Source organism: Apus apus, chromosome 2 (assembly GCF_020740795.1).
Source record: "Apus apus isolate bApuApu2 chromosome 2, bApuApu2.pri.cur, whole genome shotgun sequence".
In the NCBI taxonomy this organism is placed as follows: Eukaryota; Metazoa; Chordata; class Aves; order Apodiformes; family Apodidae; genus Apus; species Apus apus.
Window position 1 is genome coordinate 54,631,065 of NC_067283.1, and position 10,569 is coordinate 54,641,633.

Consider the following 10,569-nt stretch of genomic DNA (forward strand, 5'->3'; position numbering starts at 1 on the left):
TCTGTCTACCATGTGGCAAGGCTGCTTTCAGAGAAGGCCACTGAAAAGATGCTTACTATGTGTTTTGAAAGGTCTGATTTTGTGGAGGGGCCAGAAAAAAGTTATACAGAAGGTCAGAGTATGTCATGCTGTATGTAAGTCAAAGACCCTTATTCAGTGATGTATGCATTGAGATGGACCTGAAGGACTTTTTAAGACAATACTTTTCCTTGTTTTAAGTCCCTGGCAAGACTTGTATTCCTTCTACCTACAACCTGGCAAAGTGAACTCTTGGTAGGCAGTCTGGCCACCTTGTATCTAAAGTCTTTGCATTCTGAGTTTCTAATTTTCTCCTACCTCCTAAGTGCCCCACATACATTTCCCAGCCTCAGGTGAACTTTTTTTCATGTTACATTAAAATTAATATTGTTCAGAAGAGCATGTTTTTTCAAGTAGTCCAGGTCTCGGTGTACCACCCGGTGTTTACACCTTCAATTTGTGGTGTTCATCAACACCATAAAACCAGTTACTTTCCAGACTCCTGTAAACTCTAGAAAAGCACTGGTCTGAGGTCTTTGGGACTATGTTAGAGTTCTGTTGGATCAAAATTCCCTATGGATGTTAGCATTCCTTATGGGTCTTCCTTCTGGGGGAGATCAATGTATCAATTTCTTATTACTTTAATGGTAGACTGCTATCTCTTCTATTTACTGCTTGCTATATCTACACTAGGGTTAAGTAAATAAAAATATCTATAATGGTATATGCCTATAATGCTGAGGGCTGTGTTCCCACTACGTGGGTTTTGTGTGTAGTTTGTTCAGACTAGTTCCTGGCTGCTCTCATGGACCTTCCCTCCTTTGAGTTGTGGAGGCTGGCAGGCATTTTCCCGTGGTGCAGCCTCTGGTGGTCCACCTTCAAACTTCAAGTCGAAGTGCAGTACATACAGGCAACCTGCTTCAAAAGCACACTCTTGCCTCTAACTCATTTACCATCATCAAAGTGAGCATCTACACTGCTGCTAAAGCAAAAGTCAACACCTGCCAGACAGACTGGGAGATTGCTGTGATTAATGAAGTTAATCTGCATCTGGAGAAGACACACAGGGATGTGGAAGATTCCTATCTCTTTGTTAGTTAATGGGCAGAAGCTTACAAAGTCATCTTCACAGCAGATGGCCACAGATATGAAAAACAATCCTTGTTCACGTGCCTCCAGTTTGATCTATAAGAGGTCTAATAGCATGATGGCAAAATCCACTTTTAGGTAATAGATAATTGGGCTTGCTATGTTTATTGTGGTCATCAAATTAATAGGAGGAATTACTTTTTATTTGGTGTAGAGAGTGGTGAGAAAGACAGGGAAGGGGCAAAACCCACCAATTGTATTGAGGATATGTGGAATACTCTGAGACAGCTCTGGAAACATGGATTATTTTAGCTGGTGGTAGGCTGTGCAAACATTTAATGAAATTATGTAAATACCAAGAAAAGAAAATTACCCTGCCTTGGGGGGAAAAGGAGGGTTTAAATGTTATTACTGCTGTGCAGTTAAAAACAACAAACACCACCACTGCCACTCCACCAGATAAAAGTGTTCTATCACTTAACTAAAGAGACTCAAATACCTTCATTATCCCTGAAACGCTTAAAAGCAAGTATCAGTATAAGTAGCCGGTGATGCTTTTCAAGTTGCTCACAGCAGGGTAAACAGTAAGAAAACAACGCTGAAATGACAGCTGGAAACCATGTTAGTAAAACTGCGTGTTTTCTTGTGTACTGGGTAGCTTTTCAGAAGTACACTTTATGGCCATGTAACTGTTGCTTACTTCCAGAAACTAAAAAACAGTACAGCTTTTTTCTGCAATCTCCTCAGGTTTGCGAAATCACAGCTCAGAACTGTAGACCAAGTCACTAACAGCATTATATACAAATGGGAAAAAACAGGATGTAGCTGGGTTTTTCTTTTTCTCTCCCGCTTGTTTGCATATCCAAGTATTTCAAGGGTTCACAGACATCAATTCCATTTCTGTGGCACTCTTAACAGTTGGGAGTTGGACAAGAGGTGAGGTGTTTGCATAAAAGGCTAGCACTGATGTGGCCTTCAGATCTGTACCTAGAGCCCTCTCCTAATTCTCTCATCAACCACAAGTTGGGCTGCCACCAAATCATCCTTGGAGCTGCTCTAAGAGCTGTGTTGCAGACCAGATAAGCTAGTACAGGCAAATAAGAGAAACTGCTGTGCAGTAACAATGCTCACATGGAGCTGTTGAACAGATAAGCAGCCTTTCCCTGTGTGGCAGGTATAAAAGAAAGGTCAAGTGTCCTAACAGCCACCTCGTTAGGGAGGGCATGTGTGGGCCTATCTCTTTGTGTAAACTGCAACACTTAAGGTGCCTTAACTGTAGTGAAAACAATCCCCAGCATCAGCTCTTCCTCCTGCTCGATTTTATCTTGTGGTCACAGCTGCAAAGGTAAGGATGTTATTTTGCTCCTCTGGCACTGAGTCAAAAGCCTGAAGTTTGTATTTAGAAAAGGCGCCTGGAAAGTACTGTATTAACAGATATGCAAAGCTTCTGACTTCTGGGGAATACCCAGCTTTGAAGTAAAATACGTGCAGCAATAATCCACGCACACTTCATTAATTCAGAACTGCAACAGCAAAGTACCACTCAGAAAAAGCTGTTAAGATAGTCATGAAGGGTTTGGAGTTTACTTTTTTCTTTTAATCCCCAAAGCTCCTTATCTCCATTCTCCATGTTTTTTCATTCAATTTACAGTAGTCTAAATCAAAGCTCATCTAACAAAAAAATGACACATTAAGTTTGGCTAAGCTCTTCACCCCCCTCTTGATGAGAATCCCTTCTTCCTCAGAGGAATAAACGCAAGAGCTTTAAAATTGCTACATTACTTGCTTAAGACAACTTCTCTTTGCACTTTGCGTTTAATGGAATTTGTCAGATTTTGGCTGTTGCAGCACCTTAAAGCATTATGTCGAGACAGTGAGGTCAGCAATTCTTGTCAAAATTTCACCAAGACAAAAAATGATCTCTAGGCACTAAGCTACCCGAAAGGCATTATTTTGTTATCTGTCAACATGCATGCATCTTTCTCTACCACGCCCTCAGCCAAGCTGGAGAACCCTTGACACTGCCTACTGCATGATACGAAACATCAGCTTACTGCTCAAATTCAAGTCAAAGCTTAGAGTCAAAGACTAAGCGCAGCTGAAGGCTGCATTGAAGTGAATCGATGAGTTGCTCGTGCCCCTTTTCCCTCCCACCGGCAGGACTCTGCGGCTGCCGTGTCTGCCGCGTCCAGAAAGCCGTGCACTGGGAAACCGACTTTCAAAAAGCCAGCTGATCCAGCTGTGCAAGACGTGTAGCAGGAGGTAGAACTGGGCGGTGGTAGAGGGCCATCTTGCTGTCACAGCCTGCAATTACTCCAGCCTTTGGGGTTGGCCTAAGGGAGGAAAGCTCGTTTTTTTTTTTTTTATTTGTTTCGTTTCGGCGCTTTCGTTTACCGAACACGGGCTCTACAAGAAGCAATCCCGCCCAGTCTCACGCCCCTCGCTACACGCTCCCACTTTAAGAGTTCATGTAAATCACCAGAAAAGTAATTTGTTTGAGTCCAAACCAAGTGGGACTGGGAAGCAGGAGGAACTAAGCTCGCCAATAAAAAAGGACTGGGAAAATTCGTTTGCTTTAATTACAGGAGCCATTTGGAACTGGAGAGTTTCGAGGTTTTGGAGAAAGAATCATAGAAATTCATTGGTTTTGGTCATGGTGTCAGAAATCATATTAAACACAGTCAGGACGACTTGGTTGCTTCTCAAGTTGTACCCAAATGACAAAGCAAATTTGGCTCTTAAGTTTTCTTACAACCAGGACGAGTGACCGTGCAAAACTTAGTTGCTTTATGCTTCCCCTTTCCCTTGGAAGTTTCTACCAGCTGTGCTTCTGCCACGGGCTTCCCACAGCACAAGCGGGCGTGCACTGGTTTCAAGGTCCCTCGGGCTGAGGTAGTTTCTGCGTCCCAGCCCACCCTGTGCCTCCTCCAGCTCAAAGCCACCTGCTGGCAGCTGGCCGTGCTTCCCTGGGGCGGCACCATCTCTGGCAACTGTATGTAAGCGGGTGAAACCAGCCTCAGAGCGGCAGGTCTTTACAAGCGGCTTCGGATTTTCTGCCTCTCGGGTGTCGCTTGTAGCTCGCTGGGTAAAATCCGCCTGCCCTCCCACTCCTGAGAGCGGGTGAGGCGTTACTGAAAGCGCGATTCCCCACGAAGGCGGGCCGGGTCATGGCGCTGCGAGACGGCCTGGGCTTCATTGCTGCCCTCGCTCCTTCCCCGACGGCTCCGAGGCGCCTGCCTGCGCTGCTTCCCCTCCCCGCACCGCCCCCCGCCTCCGCCGGTGCCCGCTCTTCCCCCGGCACTGCTCCCTCCCTGGAGCCGGTGGGGCGGCATCCTCCACCCCCGCGGCAAACCCACCCCCGCAGCCCCTTCCCGCCCGCCCCGCAGCCCCCGCGGCCGCGCCCCGGGCGCCCCGCACTCACGGTCGGCAGCCGGGCAGGCTCAGGCGGGGGCCGCCATGGCCGCGGCCTGCGGGAGCGGCGCGGGGCGGGGCGGGCGTGGGGGCAGCGCTGCGTGTTGAAGGCCGGGGGGGTGAGGCGCGGGGGTTGGTTCTTGCCCCTGCTGCGGGGCAGGGCTGCGGGGTCCCTCGGTCTCTGTGAGGCGCGGGGGTTGGTTCTCGCCGCTGCCGCGGGGCAGGGCTGCGGGGTCCCTCGGTCTCTTTGTGCCGCGGGTGGCGCTCGAAAGCGCCTGAACTTCCCTCTTTGTTCCGGGAGTCTTCCCCCTTCCTGTGCTGCTTTATTAATAGTTTTCCAAGCCGAGCCCCAGGCCACCGTAAAAACACCTTTATGAACAAAAACAACCCCACAGTTTCTTTCATCGTCTTTCGAGCAATCCCCAAAGAAAACGATGGATTTCATCTATTATCTGATCCTACGCAACTACGTGCATACTTAATTTAATTACTGCTGTCTTGAGCTTATATTTTCATGCAAAATGTATCCCTTGCCATTGTAGCACGTCAGCTGATGTCCCTGTCAGAGTTTATTTAAGAAGGCTGTCCAAGAGCTGGCACTGAGCTCAGCCCTTAGGCCTGTAGCACTTGTAAAGCGTGTGCGAGGGCTGCCAGATTATAGGATCCCAAGCCTCAGCTCACAGTTTTGATTCATCTGGAATTAAACAATGATTGCACCAATAACGTCAGCATTGGCTCCACTGCTGTTTCTTGCTGTATTGTGCCTGCTGTGATACCTGTTGTGTGCACTTCCTGGCTGAGGGGTCGAGGCAAACATTCATGTTAGGGCTGCTGCCAAGCCGGTTTGTTTTCTTATCCAAGTAGTGTCCAGCTTCTTAGTTACACTTTTTGGCTTACCATTGTGATTTAGTGGAATATTATCTGCTATTGAGTTCTCCGAAATAAAACTGCTTCTTCCTGTGAAGGGCTTTTAGTGGCTGCCAGTCAACGCCTGCCATCAGAATTGTGATTGTGTTATTTTACATTGCGTAGATGTTCCTGACAAAATAACTGAGAACCAGGGGGTTGCTTGGTTGTAGCTGAAGTTAATTAATAGATCTGCTTGCTAGGACTTGTGGCACTTGCAGGACTATGGAAGGTCAGAGTGGTGAGAAACATGGTATGGAAAGACAGCAGAACAAAATGATGTGCCGATACAACTACTGAGAAATACAGGAAACAAGGGAGCGGGTTGCCCAACCTAGTCAGAATTCTTCCTGTGCTCCTCAGAAGCCCTGCTAAGAGGCTGGTTTGTATGCAAAACTGCAGGTTTCCAGCATCTCTTCTCTCCTCCTTCCTTTCCGCTAACATCCCTTCTTTGTGGGAATCACTTGCCTTTGCGTTCAGGGGAGGTCTGACTCCTACATACCTAATTACCTGTCTGAAAAATCGATTTCATACCTTTTGGACCTGAAGAAGGATTTTGTGCCAAAAGCTTGTCTACAGTTCCCAGCTATGCCTGTGTCAACCTAGCTACCACTGCGGGCTTTCTCCTTGTAATTTTGCAATTATGAAAGCTATACAATACCCACCTAATTTTGGTGAAATTTTATTACTATTTAAGGTACTTGTTCTTTATAGATACTCTCTTTCCTATTTCCTTGTGGAAGGAGAAACAGACTGTGAAACATAGATATATCAGTAGAGTTACATCCATGGTGGGGACTAGCTGCTTCTACTTCTTCCAAGGTCAGCATTTCCTGCTGCCTGCTGTCACCACCCTGGGGACCCCAGCTTCTCTTGCCATGCCAGTTGCTCATCTCATGGTCACAAGCAGCTCCTCCAGAGCCCATGTCTCATTCACAGAATCACACAACTTCTGGAGCTGGAAGGGACCTTAAAGATCATCGAGTTCCAGCTCCCCTGCATGGGCAGGGACACCTCCCACTAGAACAGGCTGCTCAGAGCCCCATCCAACCTGCCCTTGAACACCTCCAGGGATGAAGCCCCCACAGCATCTCTGGGCAGCCTATTCCAGTGTCTCACCACCCTTACACTGAAGAATTTATGCCTGATCTCTAACCTAAATCTCTCTTATTTCACCTTAAAACCATTACCCCTTGTTCTCTCACTGCAAGCCCCTGTAAAAAGACCCGCCCCAGCTTTCCTGTAGGCTCCCTTCAGGTACTGGAAGGCCACTAATTCCACCTCTTTGGAGGAACTGCTCCTCCCAGCCCTGCAATCTTGACCAAGTCAAGAGTTCAGTTAAATGTTGGGTTTGTTATCTAGTTACCTGAATAAATAAACAAACCTGTGTCAAAGTGAGCTTAAGGCTATATACAGGGACCAAACAGCAAGTAGTCACCTGGCTGGTTTAAGCTGACCTGACTCCACAGTGTGGAGGAAAAAGGCAGTTGTGCCCTCCTGTTCAGCTGTGTGTTGCACTCCTGTGTGGTTCTGGGACCTGATCCATCAGGAAAGCGTATTTTTTCCACTTTTCAAAATAAAGTTCATTATGGCATCAGACAGGTCCCGCATCCTGTAGAACATGCGGCTGTACAAATGCGAGCACTGTCACTAAATCCAAAGGCTCTGAGTTACATCTGCCTCTGAGCACTCCCATATGATATTCTTTCGTATGTTCTGCTGTTTGTCATGGTTTCCTATCATGTGCTAATTGATTCATTACTTTATGCTAAGCATCAGTCACGTGCTTGTCATTAGCAGTCCCATGTGTTGAACTCTTAATGTGTATCTTTAAATGCCATGTCTCCTGGTCTGCCAGTCCTCCTTTATGCAATAGCACACAGATGTGGCAGACATCCATTCATGTTTTGATGGACTTTAAACTTCCTGCTTGTGAGTCCTGTGTGTAATTCTTCAGTCAGTCTCTGGAGCTTCTTATTGCAGTGGTGTAATGACTGTAATTAGGGCTATTGATACATAGATCTGTGTTTTAGCCTGTGTACTACAATGTGTTTCAGCGGGGAAGGAAAGAATTTTGGAACATCCTGTGAACATCCAGTGTAGTAATGTCAGTATAAACCCCATATTCAGATGAAGTTACGTTAATCCACTGAAGTTTTGCCTGAGTTAAAGCTTCATAACTGGCTCAGAAAACCTGACTCTGGAAGAGCAAATGGAGCCGGGAGGAGACCAAATGATTTCCTGAAATTTTGCTGTTGAGGATGTTAATTGGTCAGAAGTATGTGAGGAAAGATGGAAAGAAAGGTGTTTTACCATCCCAATCTGCAGAATTCAATCTGCATTGAATTTTTAACCTTTAAAGAAAGAAGACAGACTGCTTACAGTATGCATGCTGACAATTAGCATGTCCTGAGGTTTGCCAGAAATTTGCCAGGAGCAGATTGAATTGAACACATTTGGATTAAAAAAAAATAAAATAAAAAAAATTAAAGATTTCACCACAGTTACTTATATTTTACATGTGAAGTGAATTAGTTGCACCTGTAGTTGCAATAGGGGACAGTTTTAGGTGCTATCATCATCTGTGAATGCCCAACATCAGCATGGTATTGTTGTGAGTGGGAGTGGAAGGTTATTTGTCATTAATTGAGATTTTACAACATCCTACCAACTATGCCAATTTGTCACAGATGAGAGAAGGATGTAAGGTTGCCTGAAGAAAGAATCACTGTCCAAGATACTAACAAATGTGATTTTAATCTAGGGAACTACTAGAGAGAGTCCAGCAGAGAGCAACAAAGATGAATAGGGGGGTTGGAGCATCTCCCTTGTGAAGAAAGGCTGAGTGAGCTGGGACTGTTTAGCCTGGAGAAGAGAAATCTGAGGGGAGACCTTATTAATGCCTACAGGTTTCTAAAGGGTGGGTGCAAGGAGGGTGAAGCCAGACTCTTTTCAGTAGTGCCCAGTGACAGGACGAGGGGCAATGGGCACAAACTGGAGCATAGGAAGTTCCATTTAAATATGAGAAAAAACTTATTTACTCTGAGGGTGACAGAGCACTGGAACAGGTTGCCCAGGGAGGTTTTGGAGTCCCCTGCTATGGAGGCATTCAGAACCCACCTGGATGCAGTCCTGTGTAATGTGCTCTAATGCAATCCTGCTTTAGTAGGAGTTGGACTAGATAATCTCGAGAGGTCCCTGCCAACTCTGACAATTCTGTGACAATATGAATTTGTCAAGGTGCAACAGTTTGATGGCAAGCTTCACTGTAGTACTATGTGAAAGGAATGTACAAAGATTGGGATTGGGAGAAAATTTTTATATAGCGATCAGGGGAAAGCGAGTCAGGATCAGGTTGGAGTGATTTACACAGGGATCAGGAAAAGAAAATGAGGGAGGCTTTCCTGTGGAGTCAAGAGGTTCGGAGTGGACCCCTTTGCTTTCTAAACTCCTCAGTGAGGAGTCTAGATGCAGCTGGATCCATTCCTAGTCCCAAACTTGGTCAAAGGTTTATGTATAAAGGGATTAGGTGCAGGCATTTCAGTGTAGCGATTCAACATGTGATTATGGATCTTGTGTAACTTTGGCAGCAATTTCAGCTTTACTAACACTACTAGGGTAAGTCACCAGCTGAGGTTATATGAACTTGATCTGTCAGTGATCAACAATTTGGTATAATAAAACTCAGTGATTTAATTAAAGATTCGACAGAGTTTTCTAAATTAAATCACATATACACACAGAGAGGTACAGAGTCTAACCTATGATTAAGATGTTTCCTTTTCTGCAGATTACAGTAAATGTTGGTACCCAGTGATCACAACTGAACTATACTTAACTCTCTTCCCTCTGTTGCTTTCTGTCAGCAGTCGGCCTGAGGCTCCTAACTCTTTTCCCTTCATCGGCTTTTATCAGCAGGTGGTCTGAAACACCTAATTCTTTTCCCTTTGTTGGCTTCTATCAGCAGACAGTCTGAATCACATCACAAAATATGGGGTAGCAGCCAGCTGTGATCCCGGAGGGACCCTTAAGGGCCTCAAGTGGGATCGGTACTTACGGAGCTGCCAGATGATGGACTTTGGTCAGTACTTTTTCGTTGTGGCTGTAATCCTTGCCAGGTGATCTCGGCAACTTTCAGAGCGGGCTGTGGTTTGGGCAGGAGGAGTCTTGAGTACATTTCCCAGGCAACAGGCGTTCCAGGCACAGTTAGGGAGCACCTGATCTTCCCAACTCGCTGTACTTGTACCAGGGTGAGAAGATACCCGATTGTCTCAACTCACTTCTCCAGTAGGCAGGGTCAGAAAGTGCCAGCCCACTGTTAATTTGCAATTAAAACAAGAACAATGTTGGCTGGTGGTGACATGGCAACGAGGCCTGGGCTGCAGGGAGCCTGCACCACCACAGGCCTAGAACGATCTGTGGAATTCAGACCATCCTTGTTGCATATACTGTTTATTGCTGTAGCTTCTGGCCTGAGGGAAAACAGCTGTACCCTCCCAGGCTTTTTATCTTCCAAGCCCTGCAATGAAGCAGCTGAAAAGTTTTGTTGCACGTAGGTAAGAAGCCGCTAGTAAAGAGGCTGCGAGCAAGATCTGTGTACAAAGCGGCTCTCCAGGGGAAGGCTAGTGGTGAAGTACAGTGTGTTTGTGGGTCAGGAAGCAGTCTCTGTAGGAAGGGAGACGGAAAGTCTTGAGTAAGAGCTTGTGTAACACCTGGCCTGGGCTGTCCTGGCGGGCTGCTTTCTGTACGCTGCCTGCGGGAGGAAGCCAGGCACAGAACGGTTTCTTTTCCGCTTGGGCACTGCTGAAACTCTCCGTCTCCTGACCACAGCCTGCAGCACGGACCCTAGGCATGCCGCTGGGCAGACACAGCGCTGCTGATGTCCCCGAAAACCATGGCACGGCTGGGCTCCGGGCAGTGCCCGGCTGGCGTGACCGCTGCATGCGGGATCCTGCACAGAACCCCCCGGGGGGTCCCAGCCCCCCGGCAGCCACCTGCGGCTGTCGGGGTGTTTCTTGGGGGGCAGGTCCCCGACAGCGCCCACCACCGCTGTGCCGCAGCTGCCCCGGCTACAGCCCGCCCCTGTAGTGTCCTTATTGGGTTCCCGGCCAAGGGGGTGTTGCTGCAATGATAGCAGGAGGGCAC

At 47.0% G+C, this 10,569-nt stretch overlaps 1 protein-coding gene across 5 annotated transcripts in view; it reads right to left on the bottom strand.

Moving 5' to 3' along the window:
• LOC127381854 (cytochrome c oxidase assembly factor 1 homolog) overlaps positions 1-4,763 on the bottom strand; it is a 50,943-nt gene extending 46,180 nt beyond the window's left edge. For 4 of the 5 annotated variants that reach the window (XM_051612735.1, XM_051612734.1, XM_051612733.1 and 1 more), the window contains exon 1: positions 4,529-4,760. The gene's annotated coding sequence lies outside the window, so the exon portion shown is untranslated. Of the gene's footprint in view, positions 1-4,528 lie in introns of all 5 variants that reach the window. The other variant, XM_051612736.1, reaches the window with a different exon arrangement.
• Positions 4,764-10,569: the final 5,806 nt, after the last annotated feature.